We start from the raw sequence: 15,865 nt of genomic DNA on the forward strand, positions 1-15,865 counted from the left end.
CTTTTAGCCCCAAGTAAGTCATTGGTAATAGTTAGTGATGTGGGAGAAAACCCAGCTAAGGGAGTTCTAGATACGGGGGAACCGCACAACTGTGGGGATACAGATGGAGATGAAGATAGGGGGAGAGTAAAGGTTACCCCCCCTAGACACTTTTTGTGGACAGACCATGAAAATATGTAGCAGGATGGCCCTGATCAGGATGGGCTATGGTAAGTGATAAGTTAGAAGCAGTTATGTCAGGAAGGATTGATGGAAGTCAGTCCGCACAGGTTGCAGAACTGGTAGCACTCACCAAAGCACTGGAACTAGCAAAAGGAAAAACCGTGAATATACGTACCAACAGTCAATGTGCCTTTGGTGTATTCCATGGCTACATGGTGGCATAGGGTAGAAGAGGGTTCACCACCACAGGGGAAATCTCCTATCAGACACCAGTTAAGAATTCACGCACTATTGTGGGCCAGTGAACAACCAAAAGAGGCTGCAGTAATAAAAATGAAAGCCCATCAAAAGGAGCCAGCAAAAGAGAATCCACGTTGGCTAAAATTCAAAGGAAACCAGGCAACAGACTGAGAAGCTCAGAAAGCCGTGGAACAGGAAGCCATTGATGTGGCTGCAACAGCCACTATTGAATTAGCAAAAGGCGCTATCCAAATTCAGCAGCTACAGGAGGACACCCTGCAGGAAGAAAGAGAGAGCAATGGAAACTGCAGGGTGCGTTCAAAGGGGAGGATGGTGTCTGGGGGCGAGCAGATAAGGTGATAGACTAGTGTGTATACAGAACACATTGCTTGAGCTGCACCACAGGCTCTCCCATCCAGGTAGAGAGGCCATGATAGCAAACCTAGGGAGAGAGAGTAGTGGTGGAAGAGAATGGGAAGAGCTGTGGCCAAGTACTGCCACAGATACATGGTTTGTGAACAACATAACCCAGGGTGACCCATAAAAGTTAGGATGGTACACCAGCCCAGACCTAGAGAACCCTGGGACACCTTCAGGTGGATTTTACAGGGCCACTACCACCTACCCATGGGAAAACGTACTGCCTGGTCATCACAAACCAATTCACCCGGTGGGTAGGGGCATTCTCAGCCAAACTCTGCAGTGTGGACACTGTAGCCAGAATATTAGCCGAGGAGGTAATCATGAGTTTGGGGGGAGCCCTTCAAGATCGATTCCGACCAAGGGACCATTTTACATCAAGGTCATGAAGACTGTCTGCCAATTACTCGGCATTAGACAAAAATTTCATATTCCCTGAACAGGAGAAAAAGGACAAAGCAGGGGAACTCGAAATCTTCCCTAAGGTCCCAGCAGCAGGAAGCAGTGTCCTGGTGTGAACACTGCCCAACAAACCGGGCTTTGCCCCAAAATGGAATGGGCCATACGATGTGGGGACACCAGTGCCTGCCTAGACATTAAAGGAAAAGGCACGTGGAAGCACTGGACCCAACTAAAACCTTTTAAAGACTCCTGTGACCAAACTAATGTCATTGACAGTTCCCCAGGTGCAGACAGGAACGGCAGACAAGACGGTCACCCCGGTGGGGAAGTACCGAAAACCCAACAGAACAAACCACACTGAAGCGCGACTGTACCTCCTGATGAAAGCAAAGGCTTTGACTGATAACTTTACTTGAACTTCTAAATGTATATACCGCTATGTATTTCACTGTGTTTTAAGTGTTGCAACTGTCAGGAGCATGTCAGGATTTGAAGATAATCTCTTCTATAAAACCCATATAAGTTTGCATGGGAACCGAACTGTCTGTTACCCACTGGCACGATCAGTAGAATCCCTATTTGTGGCCACCCTGGTGTGGACCCTTGCGACCTGTATACAGTAGATACCTCCTGAGCACCGTGTGTGGGGCAGATAGGGACATACCAAATGGGGATTCCAGGATAGATGTATGCAGCTGGGCAGGACCACCAGCCCATGGGGCCAGACCCCCAAGTAGGGAAGGGAAGACCCGTTTAAAACCCGGTACTTACCCAATCAGGGCAAGGATGGGGATGCGTTTATGCCCTGGTTCCCAAAAGTGACTCATGCATCCAGACTCAGTGCACTTATCAGCATTGTATGGTCACTGGGGGACAGTTTATCTGCACCTGCAGGGAGCAGGCATGCTTGGATGTGACCGCGGGCAGATAATTCATATGTGGTCAGTGCAATGGCACCCATGTCAGCTCTGCCACATGGATGTACCCGTCGATACTTACCAGCTGGGGTGAAGGGAAGACACCCGAGGGATCGGGGTGACATGGGTGGATAGACAGACGGAAGGACAGTACAATGTACGTTACCGAATGGTGAAAGAATTTGTCTTTCTATTTAAGGGGACTTATGTGACAGACACCCCAGTCCTCCAAACCTGTTCGCAGTGGGGACAATTGCATTCCTTACTGTACCATGTCCCAGCGGGGGACACGTTTGGTGAAGGACAGTGACCCGCTCCATCAGTCAGGAGTTCTGTGCTGACTGGCAGGTCCCCACCACTTTGGGGTCGTCACTGGGATATGGATTCTTGGGATCTCTATCTTTGAGGGGCGCAGCAGGGGTCGTCAGTGCTAAAAACTTAAATTATCTTGGATGTGGTCTGACTATCTAAGTCAATAGTACCTCAAAAGCCCTGGAAGCAATTGACACAAAGCTGACTGAGCTCAGACTCTACACATAGCAGACACGTTACCCGTGGATTATCAGTTAGCACAGCAAGGGGGAGTTTGTACAATTATTGGTGACAATTGTATTACTCATTTTCTTGATGCCTCTTATAACATTACAGAAGCCATTAAGAATATCCAAGACCAGCTAGATAATTTTCGACAGGGAGCCACAATTACAGGCAGCAGGCTAAATTGGTTGATAGGTAAATCTTGGGGACGCTATGTGGCACATGGGATAGTTCTCCTCATTGCACTCATGCTGGTATTCTTTTTTGGCATTGGGTGTTTAAAGCTCTACTGTAAGGCACTAATGATGAGAATTGTACCAGCAGCAAGTGTCACCACAGAAGAGCCTCCATGATACCTCTTGAGAGGAGGAGCTCCTGAAGATGACCTATCTCTATATGTAATTGGGTGGTCTGCAGGAGATCTCTGAAGTCTCCTCCTTGACTACAAAGGGGGAAATGAAGTGGGAGATGGCATGGGGCAGGGTGATACTAGACACATGGACACACAAGATGGGCACTGAGCCATAAGTTGGCCACTTGACATGCAAGATGGCCACCAGACCATGATATGGAGAGAGACAGCAGAGAAAATACAGACACTAGGTAAAAACAATGACTGCAGATGCTGGAAACCAGATTCTGGATCAGTGGTGCTGGAAGAGCACAGCAGTTCAGGCAGCATCCAATGAGCAGCAAAATTGATGTTTCAGGCAAAAGCCCTTCATCAGGAATAAAGGCAGTGAGCTGGAAGCATGGAGAGATAAGCTAGGGGAGGGTGGGGTGGGGAGAGAGTAGCATAGAGTACAATGGGTGAGTGGGGGAGGAGATGAAGGTGATAGATCAGGGAGGAGAGGGTGGAGTGGATAGATGGAAAAGAAGATAGGCAAGTCGGACAAGCCATGGGGAGAGTGCTGAACTGGAAGTTTGAAACTAGGATGAGGTGGAGGAAGGGGAAATGAGGAAGCTGCTGAAGTCCACATTGATGTCCTGGGGTTGAAGTGTTCCGAGGCGGAAGATGAGGCGTTCTTCCTCCAGGTGTCTGGTGGTGAGGGAGCGGCGGTGAATGAGGCCCAGGACCTCCATGTCCTCGGCAGAGTGGGAGGGGGAGTTGAAATGTTGGGCCACGGGGCGGTGTGGTTGATTGGTGCAGGTATCTCAGAGATGTTCCCTAAAGCGCTCTGCTTGGAGGCACCCAGTCTCCCCAGTGTAGAGGAGACCGCATCGGGAGCAACGGATACAATAAGTGATATTAGTGGATGTGCAGGTAAAACTTTGATGGATATGGAAGGCTCCTTTAGGGCCTTGGATAGAGGTAAGGGACGAGGTATGGGCCCAGGTTTTACAGTTCCTGCTGTGGCAGGGGAAAGTGCCAGGATGGGAAGGTGGGTCATGGGGGGGGCGTGGACCTGACCAGGTAGTCACGGAGGGAACAGTCTTTGCGGAAGGTGGAAAGGGGTGGGGAGGGAAATATATCCCTGGTGGTGGGGTCTTTTTGGAGGTGGCGGAAATGTCGGCGGATGATTTGGTTTATGCGAAGGTTTGTATGGTGGAAGGTGAGCACCAGGGGCATTCTGTCCTTGTTACTGTTGGAGGGGTGTGGTCTGAGGGCGGAGATGCGGGATGTGGACGAGATGCGTTGGAGAGCATCTTTAACCACGTGGGAAGGGAAATTGCGGTCTCTAAAGCACCACTGATCCAAAATACAGACACTGAATGGGGTCACCAGGATTCCAGCACAATGCACTCACAACCTAGTTGATTAGTTTAAGGCAGCTGGGGAAGAGAATACACATGAGTAGCATATACTGCTCACTGAAGTGTCTTGGTCCAGCCAACACCTTTGATAGAAATGCTCACAGTCTGATATGGACTCAATACAGAGTGATACAGGCTGCAGTAATTGTCCTTCACAGGAAGAGCAGTTAGCGCCCATTACTACAGCAATGGACTCCCGGGCAGATATTGAAACTGACAATGTCTGCACTGCAACTAACAACAACCGCGCTGAAATGAACAAAGGCTGTGCTGGAACCCACTAAACTATTAACAATTCTGCAACGTTTACAATAACCAAACCATGGTACAGAGACAATAACCTCATCACTGATCTATTATATCACTAAATATATGAAAGTATCTTGACATGTGCTCCAGGTGAAAGAAGACTTGCAGCTGAACACTGTGCTGTTGGTGTCTCTCTGTCTCTGTCTCCCCCAGGTATTTCCTTGTACGATAAACTCTGACTCCAGGGCTGGTGATTTTTTCCACAACATCCTCACAATCTCCTTTGGTGCAAGTGTCCAGAAAAAAATGTCATATCCTTAAAATGGAAGCTTCACCATTCAGGGGTGATGTCAAAAAATTCATTTTTGATGTAAATAACAGTGGAAATTTGGAACTTTCTTTCCTCTCCCTGTCACCTGCACCAGTGAAAGGCTGCTGACTCTAGGTCACTTGAAAATGTCAAAATGAATATTGATAATATTTCTGTTCTACAAGGGGGTAAGGATTGGTACCAATGTAAATATATAGAATTAAGGTATAAATCAAACATGGTTGAAGTGAATGACAGAAAAGACTCAACAGGTTAACTGGAATACCGCTACTCCTCCCTTTAAGAGATCTGAGTCAAGAATAGGAGATACATTGTTTGAATTTGGTCTCTTAGTTAAATTTGAGATTTGTTGGAATTAACTAGTCAATGCTGCAGAAGAAAACGGTGTAAAACATCTAATTTCCAGGATTGTCACAGGCATATAATTCAAACCTAGTGCCATTCTGAGAGATGAAAGCTCTTTAAATTTGCAAGAAAGACTGTAGTGGGTCCAGAACCAACAATCCTCTGCCTTGAAGGAGAAAGTATTACCATTAAAGTCAAGTTGGTATTTACTACAAAGTAAAAGAATTAATAAAATTGATTTGTTAGTGATAAATGGAGAATATTTTCAATAAAGCAAGTGCTTTTTTAAATATTCAATGGAAAGAAAAAAATTTGCATCTACATTTCACTTTTCATAACTACTGGATCCCTCAGTTGATATTTAAGTAATTTTGAAGTGCATTCACTGTTGCAACACAGGAAATGTCGAGCTAATGTATCAATGGCAAACTCCAAAAACAACCATCTAACATGACCAGCTAATCTATTTATCTGGTGACGTTGATGTGTGGAATAAACGATGGCATTGGGAGTTAGCACCTGCTCTTCTTCATCATAGTGCCATGGGCTCTTTTACATCCACTCCAACACAAAGGCATTAATCCTGCAGAATTCGGTTGGTGCATCAGCCTTGATTGTGTGCCTGAGTAGAGGTGAACCCAGAACCATGATGACTTAAAGACAGTATTACAATTTAAAATGGTGGTGGCATGATAGGGTTGTTCTCAGGGTCCTCGGCCTGTCTGCTCCAGACAGGCTGCATCCTTTTCTCTCTATCTCTCCTTTTTTGCTTTTTTTCTCTCTTTTTGCTTTTCTTCATTTTCTGATGAAATGGAGAAGCTGGAATAGTGTCGGCAGGGTGTCGGTTGCAGTGCTGGTAGTGTCCAGAGGGTGGACTTGGCAGGTCATTGGCTGCAGTGGTGACGGTGCCTGGAGTGGGGAGTCCTGACTGTAGTACACCTGGAGCCTGGACTTGGCGAGTTGTTGGCAGCAGGTGACGACTCCTGTCTGTGGTAAGCCTAGAGCTTGGTCTTGCGGGTCTTTGGCTGTGGCACGGATGGTGCCTGGAGCAGGTTCTCCCAACTGTGGTAGGCCTGATCCATGGACTGGTGGTGGGGTCATCATTGCTGTATTCAGAGCAGAGACTCTTTGATGCCCAGGACACCTTGCAGAAATCCTGGAGCACTATTTGATGACCCCTTGTACAGAAGGTAAACTCCATTTATGTAATCTCTTCTTATTCTTTTCGTAACTCAAAATGGTACTGGATTGTGACAGGACGAAACAATTCTCACTGTATATTTCTGGATATATGTAACAACAAATGTAACAATAAGTCACTCTCTCAAATCAAGCTATGGCCGATTTATTTGGAGGGTATAAAATAGAAGAATGGTCAGAAATAATTTTGTTCAGTGTACCAATCCCAACAATGGTGCTTTATGCCCTCAAACATCACAGGTAGACATCTAACGACCAGAAACAATAGTCAGCAGGTTGAGATATCTTCCCAATTTACAGCAGACAGAACAGTATTGCATTGACGGGTTCTCTCTGAAATGAGAGGACCGAATTGCCTGATCATGAGTTGCATTCATTGGAAGCTCTGATGGTTGGGAACAAAAAGGGTGTGGGGCACAGATACAAGTGCTATCATTTAGATGAATAGACAGGCAATCCATCTTGATATGAACTAGTGCAGTGGAGCTTGGAGTTACACAACATTCGTTTTATGGGTTGGCCAGGGCAGTCTTGTACAAAGTTAAAAATCACACAACACCAGGTTATAGTCCAACAGGTTTATTTGGAGGCACTAGCTTTCTGAGCGCTGCTCCTGATAAACGCAACCACCTGATGAAGGAGCAGCGCTCGGAAAGCTAGTGCTTCCAAATAAACCTGTTGGACTATCACCTGGTGTTGTATGATTTTTAACTTCGAGTAAAAAATGAGGTCTGCAGATGCTGGAGATCACAGCTGAAAATGTGTTGCTGGTCAAAGCACAGCAGGCCAGGCAGCATCTCAGGAATAGGGAATTCTTTCCTGAGATGCTGCCTGGCCTGCTGTGCTTTGACCAGCAACACATTTTCAGCTGATTTTTAACTTGGTCCACCCTAGTCCAACAGCGGCTCCTCCACATCATGGCTACCATAGTCTTGTACATGTTAAGTGCTGCGGATGGCCTCAACGAGAAGGTTGAGAAGGTCACCACGTTAGACCAGAGCGAAACTTGTCCAATCGTTCAACTTTGATACTTTGCGGGGAGGGCAGAAACAGTCCAACGACCGTGACGTCAGTGCGTCTACACGTCACTGCGCGGCTCTGTGCGCGATGACGCAATGAGGCCCCAACGCCCAGGAGTCGCGCGCCTCAGCGGTTGGTGAAGCGAAGGAAGAAAATTCCGCTGGGAGCTGGAGCTGGAGCTGGAGGAAGAGGGAGGAAGAGACAGAGAGCGACTCGGACAGCGATCCAGGTGAGACCCGCTTTCCGGTGGTGTCGCACGAAATGATTGATTGCGGTGTTAGACTGATCTTCACAGCCCGGTCCGCGTCGATTGAGCCGGGGAGCGGCAGTTGGGAACCGGCCGCCGGCTCCGCAGGGCCGGGCTATCCTCCCTGAGCAGCCATCGATCGCTGTGGGGACAGGGGAGGCACCGAGGCGTGGTGTGGGTGTGGGGAGCTGGTACACAAACACCCGAGAGAGAGAGAGAGGAAGAGTTAATGCGATCGGTGTTTAAATGTACAACTACATCCCGGTGCAGTGTTGATCAGGGTGATAGCGCTCCTCCTCCTTCTCCTCCTCCTCTCAGTAGGTCACAGGATCAAATCTCAGTCCTGAGACTTGAGAATGTAAATAAACCCAGGTGGGCACTCCAGTGCGACCTGTCGGATGAGCCATTTAAACTGAAGCAAAACAAAACAAAATTAAACGTACAGCGGGGTCAGGTAGCATCTGTGGAGAGAAACAGGCGTTTCGATCGAGACTGCCTTAGTCAGGACTGAAACCTTGTTTTTAATCTTCGACGGGGATCCACGGTACTTGTCCAACTTCAAGCTTCTCCCGCACCAGTTCACACCCAGAGGCACTGCATGCCCTTTCATCGAAGTGAATCCAGCCGCAGACGCGCATCCTCTCTTTCCTATCAGGTGTCACTGTGACCAGGGAATTAACCCTCACGTTTTAGAGACCTCAATCCCATGTGGATTGGAGAATAAGTTACCAGAACAAGTTACTTGTACTCAAAGTGGCTGCTGCATTTCCCTTAATTTCAACTCCTAACCCATGAAAAGTAGGCTGTGAAGTAATTTGCAATGCCCTGGGGTCTGGAAAGGAAAGCAGTTTTTTTTATACTTCCGTTAGAGATGAAAATAATGTGCAGAATTAAACATTCTATTTCCTCACCAGTTGGGTCCTGCTTGAACAGTTTGTGAAGTATTTTGAGTTGTTTCTGCAAAGTGTTGTAACGGCCCGTCTAATTAGACTTTGTCTCTCAGGCGTGAGTCAGTAGGTCGTTACTTGTCGCAGAAACTGCTAGTGTTTTGACATACTCTTGTAACTATTTATTTATCTAACTGGTCCTGTAGTCGTTTCTGATCAGTAATACTTCCCCAACTGCTTATATTGGATAATTTGGTGATAATAATGCAATCAAACCTCAACGACTGATGGTTATATTCATCAAGGCAATGAAAAAGTTATGGCTCAGATTTAGACGAAAGACAAGAGTAATTTTGGGTAGCAATATCTGGTGACTGTACATGTACAATTAAAACTGATAATGCCACTGAGCAATTTGGCATTGAAGTAAATGGAAGGTCATGGAGTTGCAGTGCTTTTGAGATGGTACCATTAAAATTCCTAGAAAAATTGGGGCCTGCCCAGACAGTATAGCAACTTTTAAACAGCAGGTTGTTAATTACTGTACACCAGACTCTTCCAACACTGAAAATTAATTTTCATCTAATTTTAATTATAACTGAAGGTCTGAAATAAAATTTGAATACTTATTTCAGAGTAACTTTTTCTTTCTTATTTCTCTAACTTCTGTCTTTCCTTCACTCATTTTGCTTTTTGCACACAATTTGACTGTTTCCTGGTTCAGATTCTGTCTAGAATCAAATTGTTTTGGTGAGACATGATTGCTTACTCAGTTCCCAAAAATCCTAGATTCCCCCCAATACAGGTTGACATATTAAAAATGGGAGTGGGATGTAGGGATGGGGAGCTAATATTATTTAATATTTTATTTTGCAGAAAAGGTGTAATTAAGGATGAAAGTAAGGGAACTCCAGTTATTGCCCCTAAGTTACTGATCAAGATTCATTGGTACAGGAACTGTCTGTTTATCTTGTATGCTGCTGTAACTTTTTTGGAAATGGATTTTACATTAAAAGAGATTGATCACAGTAAGAGCCATGCAAATTGCCAATATTCAGGCACAAAAGCATATTCAAAAGAAAGTAAACTTAGTGGGCAATGAAATATTTAACTTCAATGGCTATCTTCACATCTATCACAATATTTCAAGGTGACTGATTTTTGTTTAGTGTTTGGCTGCAGGCCTCAGCTGGCAAATTGGAAAGCCCCTTTTTTTTATATTGTTACCATGACCTAGTTGTCTGTCCTGTACTTTAATATTGGCAAATACTGAGGTACCACTGTTATTTATTCCAATGCATCAAAATTCTGAGGAAAAATGTATATTCTTAATTAAATCTTGATTTAGCAGTGGCAAGTGGGAATGTTTATCCCTGAGGGTGTGGTTGTCTATTCAGCATCTTTTCTTTTGAGTTGGTATTACAATTTTCAGGTTTGTCTTGCGTATACTGCCTGGCTCAGTGGTATGTTTTTCTCCCATAAGCAGTCCATGAGTCTTGTGAAAAGGGATGGGTTCATACCTCCTACTACATTAATTACATGAAACTACCAATGCTAATTAAAATAGTACCCGTTATGTGATCTGAGAAAATGTATTGTCAACACAGATCTAAACTGTTTAGATCTTTTAGACTTTATGCAGATTACTTTTTTTCTGATTTGTATGACTATTGTCCACTTTTATTGTTGACAGGACTCTTTCCCTGACACTATATTTACCAGTAGTGCTACCAGTTCTCACATGCACCCCAGGAAATTATCTTTCCTTACTTGCGAATGGAGTCTCCTTGACATAATGGGGGTACTCCGAATCCAAAGCTAGGAGGATAACCTGTGATACTGAATGGAATGCTGGTTTTGTACTCTACTGGGGTATTGCATTCAGTTTCAGCAGTTTCCTTTCTGAGAGGTGAATTAGGTTAAAATTGTTCCAACAAAGTCAAGGTTGAGTCAATTGACCTGTAGTGTCTCATCTCAAAGTGTATGTGTGCACTGAAATCTGTTACCTGTTGCAGCCACAACTGCAACATAGGATCAATGCAAGGATTACATTCCCAGTAGCTGTGAAGGTGACTGTGGCAATGAGCATTTGAGCTGGAGACATTTATTGCATCTCAGTTTGCCATGTGTTGTTGCATGAGGAAGGTCACTCTGACTCTTTTCTGTTTGTTGAGAATTGACTACAATATAACTGCTCCGCTTGAGAGGGTCCTGAAATCATTATGATTAGGCTAAATTGTGTTCCCAAGTAAGGAGGGGGTGAACTGGTTTTCCTTTTTTAGTTTGGGGTTTCAAGATTTTTTAAAAAAGGAACCCCCCCAAGTATGGATATCTTTTTACCAATCTGAATGTGTTTATTTAAAAGGAAGCCAAATTTACCAAGTTAGAGTTTTTAACTATTAAAAACAAGAAAAGATAATAAACATGACACGTGCACAGATTAGAAATATGAATTACATAATCAGATCACAGTTAAAAAGACATGCAAGCCAGTTCTTAGAAGCATGATGTTGTGACATGGGATAAGAAGCCAAACAAAATAACTCACTATCACTGGATTCACAACACAGTGAAATTAAAATATTTATTAACCCACATTTGCTCAAGTGTTCCCAACCAGACTTTATGGAATAACAGATCTTGGGCACCAGGTTTGTAACTTAAACATGAGTTAACAATTTATTATTAGTAGCATAACTTTAACAGAACACAGATAAACAACAGGCATTGTAATTAATATCCATGATCTAAGCCCAATCTTCTTTGATCATCTTACTGACGCACATGGTTATGGGATAAATTATAAAGGAAAATAAAAGAATTGTAATTTGCTAGTTCAGTAAATGTTTCGATGATGAATGGAAGGCTTTCATAAAATGCTTCGATGATTGACTGGTTGTATTAGAGCGACATAGGATTATGTATCTTGCTTGAATTCTGATGTCACCAGTTAATGAAAATGACCTCAGCAGAAGTCTTCTTAGAACATTCAACAAGTCAATAACCAAACTGAAATCAGAGAGAGCAAGACAAAAGCAACGCTGTCCAAAAGATTTCAAAACACAAAACTGCCTCCTGCTCAAAACCCAGACAGAACCAGTTTTTTTTATTTTCTCCTTTTTTCTTCAACATTGTTTGTGATTAGCTGGCCAGCACCTCTCCTACTTGATTGACCAATTCAACATCCAGCCAGTTACCTTAACAAGCTTTTGTGCTGTTTTCTTTTTGATGGTGACTTCAGTGCTTAACTTTTAACAACCAGTATGAGAGTGTCTTTCTTTACTTGCAGTGCAGAGATATCTAATGGCTGTTTTCAAGCTATGAGCTTCTAAGCACACTGGCACATCTGCTCATATACACATACAGGTCCAGTTGTTGTTGCAGTTGATTTTTAACCTCTTTTTGTATATTCCTCAAAGGGTAAAACACAAACATGCCTGCACTTTAGACCATAATTCTGCTGAGAGGGGTAGTCAGTCTTTCGTTGTCTCTGCAGCAGCAAGAAATCACTGTTTTGTTTTGAATTCTATCTCCTGCTCTGAAGGTTTGCTATTTGAAGTTCCTTTGGCACCTTCTTCAAGTATAATATTTCATGGTTCCTCTTGGGGCTTTGTGATCCACACAGGGATTTGCCAGACAACCATTAGTAATATGCTCTCTTCTTTGAGAAAAACTTTGAATGTTTAGTATGTCTGTGCGTAGTGTGGCGTGATAACCATTATCATGAGTACATTTCATCCTCTCTTAACCTGAAAGATGCAGGCAGAGTGAGAATGCAACTTTGCTGGGATTCCCGGCCTCCTAATATGCATGTAGCTGATATACGATCACAGGCAATGAATCATGCAACTTAATGTATAAGATGTACTGGAGCTGACCATTGGTGTGCTGAAATAACACTTCACCCATCAGACATTGTTGTGCTTGAGCTTCAACTGTGCTACTGAAGTTGGATCTTAAAGTCATAAGACATAGGAGCAGAAACTGAACCATGGAGTCTGCTCTGCCATTCAATCATTCTCCCCATAACCTTTGATCCCCTTGACAATCATAAACCTAGCTATCTCTGTTGTAAAAATACTCAAAGACCTAGCCTTCACAGTCTTCTGTGGCAATGAATTCAATAGATTCACCACCCTCTAGCTGAAGAAGTCTCTCCTCATCTATGTTTTAAAGGGTTTTCCCTTTACCCTAAAGCTATGCAGTTGGATCCTAGAGTCTCCTGCTAATTAAAACATCTTCCCAACGTCCAATCTGTCCAGGCCGTTCAGTGTTCTGTAAGTTTCAATCAGATTATCCCTCGTCCTTCTCAATTCCATCAAGTATAGATGAGGGCCATTATGTGTTAGGCCTTTCATTCCTGTGGTCATTGTCGTGAACCTCCTCTGGACCTGCTGCAGGACCAGTACATCCTTACTGAGGAATGGGCCAAATATTGCTCACAATATTCAAAATGTGGTCTGACCAGATTCTTAACCTCAGATATCCATTCCTGCTTTTATGTTCTGGTCCTCTTGAAATAAATACCAATATTGTATTTGCCTTCCTAACTACCGGCTCAATTTACAAGTTTACCTTAAGAGAATCCTGGACTAGGACTCTGAAGTCTCTTTGCACTTCATATATCTGAATTTTCTCCCATTTAGAAAATAGTCTATGCATCTGTTCTTCCTATCAAAGTGCATAACCTCATACTTGCCCACGTTGTATTTGATCTATCACTTTTTTGCCCACTCTCCTAACCTGTCTAAATCCTTTTGCAGCTTCCCTGCCTCCTCAATACTACCTGACTCTCCAGCTATCTTTGTATCATCTGCAAACTTAGCCAGAATACCTTCTGTTCCTTCCTCTACATCATGAATGTATAAAAAGAAAGGTTGGCCCTAATCTGACTGTTGCAGACCACCACTAGTCACCAGCTGCCATCCTGAAAAGGACCCTTTTATCTCTGCTTCCTGCCAGGCTGCCAATCTTCTATCCATGGTGGTACCTGGACCCAAATACCACAAACCCTTATCTTACGCAGCAGACTTCTGAGCTGCACCTTGTCAAAGGCCTTCTGGAAATCCAAGTAGATAATCATTGGCTTTCCTTGGTCTAACCTGCTCATTCTCCTCAAAAACTTCTAGCAGATTTGTCAGATATGACCTCCCCTTGATGAAACCGTGCTGAATTTATTTGACCATGCACTTGCAAGTATTCAGAAATGTCATTCTTCGCAATGGACTCCAAAATCGTACCAATGACCGAAGTCAGACTAATCGGCCTGTAATTTCGCATCTTTTGCCTTATTCGCTTTTTAAATAGGGGTACATTTGCGATTTTTCTGTACTATGGGACCCTCCCTGATTCCAGTGGTTCCTGGAAGAACACCACTAACGGCTCCAGTATCACTTCAGCTATTTCCTTCAGAACTCTGGTGTGTAGTCCATCTGCTCTGGTGATTTATCCATCTTCAGCCCTTTCAGATTTTCTAGCACCTTCTCTGGGTGATGGCCACCATACTCCCCTCTACCCCCTCCCTCTGTTGAATTTTTGTCTTCCATCATGCAGACTGACGCAAAGCATTTTCCAGTTCCCCTGCCATTTCTTTGTTCCCCAATACTACTTCCTCTGTCATTTTCCAGCAGCCCAATGTCTGTCTTTGCTTCTCTTTTGTCCTTTAGCTATCTAAAGAAACTCTTGCAAGCTTCTTCTATATTACTGGCTAGCTTACCCTCCTATTTAATCTTCTCTTTCCTTATTTCTTTCTTCACTGTCCTTTGTTGGTCTTTGTAGGTTTCCCCGTCCTCTGGCTTCCACCTGCCCTTTGCTGCATTATATGCTTTCTCTTTTGCTTTTATGCTGTCTCTGACCTCCCTTGTCAGTCTCGGTTGCATCATCTTCCCTTTTAGTATGCTTCTCTTTCCTCAGGGTGAATTTTTGCTGTGTTACTTCCAGAAACTCTTGCCATTATTGTTCCACTGTCTTTCCTACTAGGCTCCTCTCCCACTTAGCTTTGGTCAGTTCTTCCCTCATGCTTTGGTACTTGCCTTAATTCAGTTGTAATACCATTACATCTGATTCCACTTGCTTCCTCTCAAATTGTAGGTAAATTCTACCATCCTATGTTCAATGCCTCCTAAGGGTTCTTTCACCTTAAGCTCCCTTATGAAGTCTGCCTTATCGCACACCACTATATCAAAATTGCCTGTGCCCTTGTGGGCTCCACCACAAGCTGCTCCAAATAACTATCTCGTAGACATTCCACAAATTCCCTTTCTGGCAATCCACTACCAACCTGATTTTCCCAGTCCCATATTGAAGTCCCCCATGATCACTGTAACCTTGTCTTTCTTCCATGCCTTTTCTATCTCCTGATGTATCTTGTGCCCCACATCCTAACTACTGTTTGGAAGCCTGTGCATGACTCCCATTGTGATTTTTTAACTTTTCGGTTCCTCAGCTCTACCTACACATTTCTACATCATCTGACCCAACATTGTTTCTTGCTGTTAATTTAGTTACACTTCTTACTGGTAAGGCAGCCTCCACTCTGCCCACCTGTCTGTCTTTTCGATAGAATGTATGTCCTTGGATATTTAACTCCCAGTGCTGATCCCCTTGCAGCCATGTCTCTGTGATGACCACCACATACCTGCCAATTTCTATCTATGCTGCAAGCTCATTTACCTTATTTCATATACTGAATGCATTCAGATACAATATCTTCAGTCCTGTATTTACCATCTTTCTTCTCATTGTCATCCCTTTATTCTGTGTGTTTGAAATTAGCATCCTAATCCTTTCTCAACACACTGTACTATTTTTTTTGGAGACTTTAATAACTGCTCCTGAGTTCTCTTTTTTTTTTCATCCTTTTCCATGCAGTTGAATCCCTCCCCACATACATTAACCTGCTGCTTTGTTTCCCATTGGCCATGACACTACTTAACTTTTACCTTTCCCTTCACCTTCACTTCCTAGTTTAAAGTCTTGTTGCCCACCCTGTTTACCCTTTTCACTAGAACATTGGTCCTTCTTTGTTTGGGTGGAGACTGTCCCAGTGGTTCAGATCTGTCCTGTTCCAGTAAAGTTATGGTTGTTTATAAACCTGGACACAGATTCTTACTGGCAGTGTGCAAATCCCTGTACCAAAGATATGTTGGGAGTC

General features: G+C 43.8%; 1 protein-coding gene across 2 annotated transcripts in view; it reads left to right on the plus strand.

Annotated features, from left to right (window-relative positions):
- The first annotated feature begins 7,648 nt into the window (after window positions 1-7,648).
- The window catches only part of rabgef1 (RAB guanine nucleotide exchange factor (GEF) 1), a 41,373-nt gene continuing 33,156 nt past the window's right edge, over window positions 7,649-15,865 (plus strand). Inside the window, exon 1 of one of the 2 annotated variants that reach the window (XM_060848057.1) lies at window positions 7,649-7,807. The gene's annotated coding sequence lies outside the window, so the exon portion shown is untranslated. The remainder of the gene's footprint in view (window positions 7,808-15,865) is intronic. The other variant, XM_060848056.1, reaches the window with a different exon arrangement.

Source organism: Hemiscyllium ocellatum, chromosome 31, assembly GCF_020745735.1.
Source record: "Hemiscyllium ocellatum isolate sHemOce1 chromosome 31, sHemOce1.pat.X.cur, whole genome shotgun sequence".
NCBI classification, from domain to species: Eukaryota; Metazoa; Chordata; class Chondrichthyes; order Orectolobiformes; family Hemiscylliidae; genus Hemiscyllium; species Hemiscyllium ocellatum.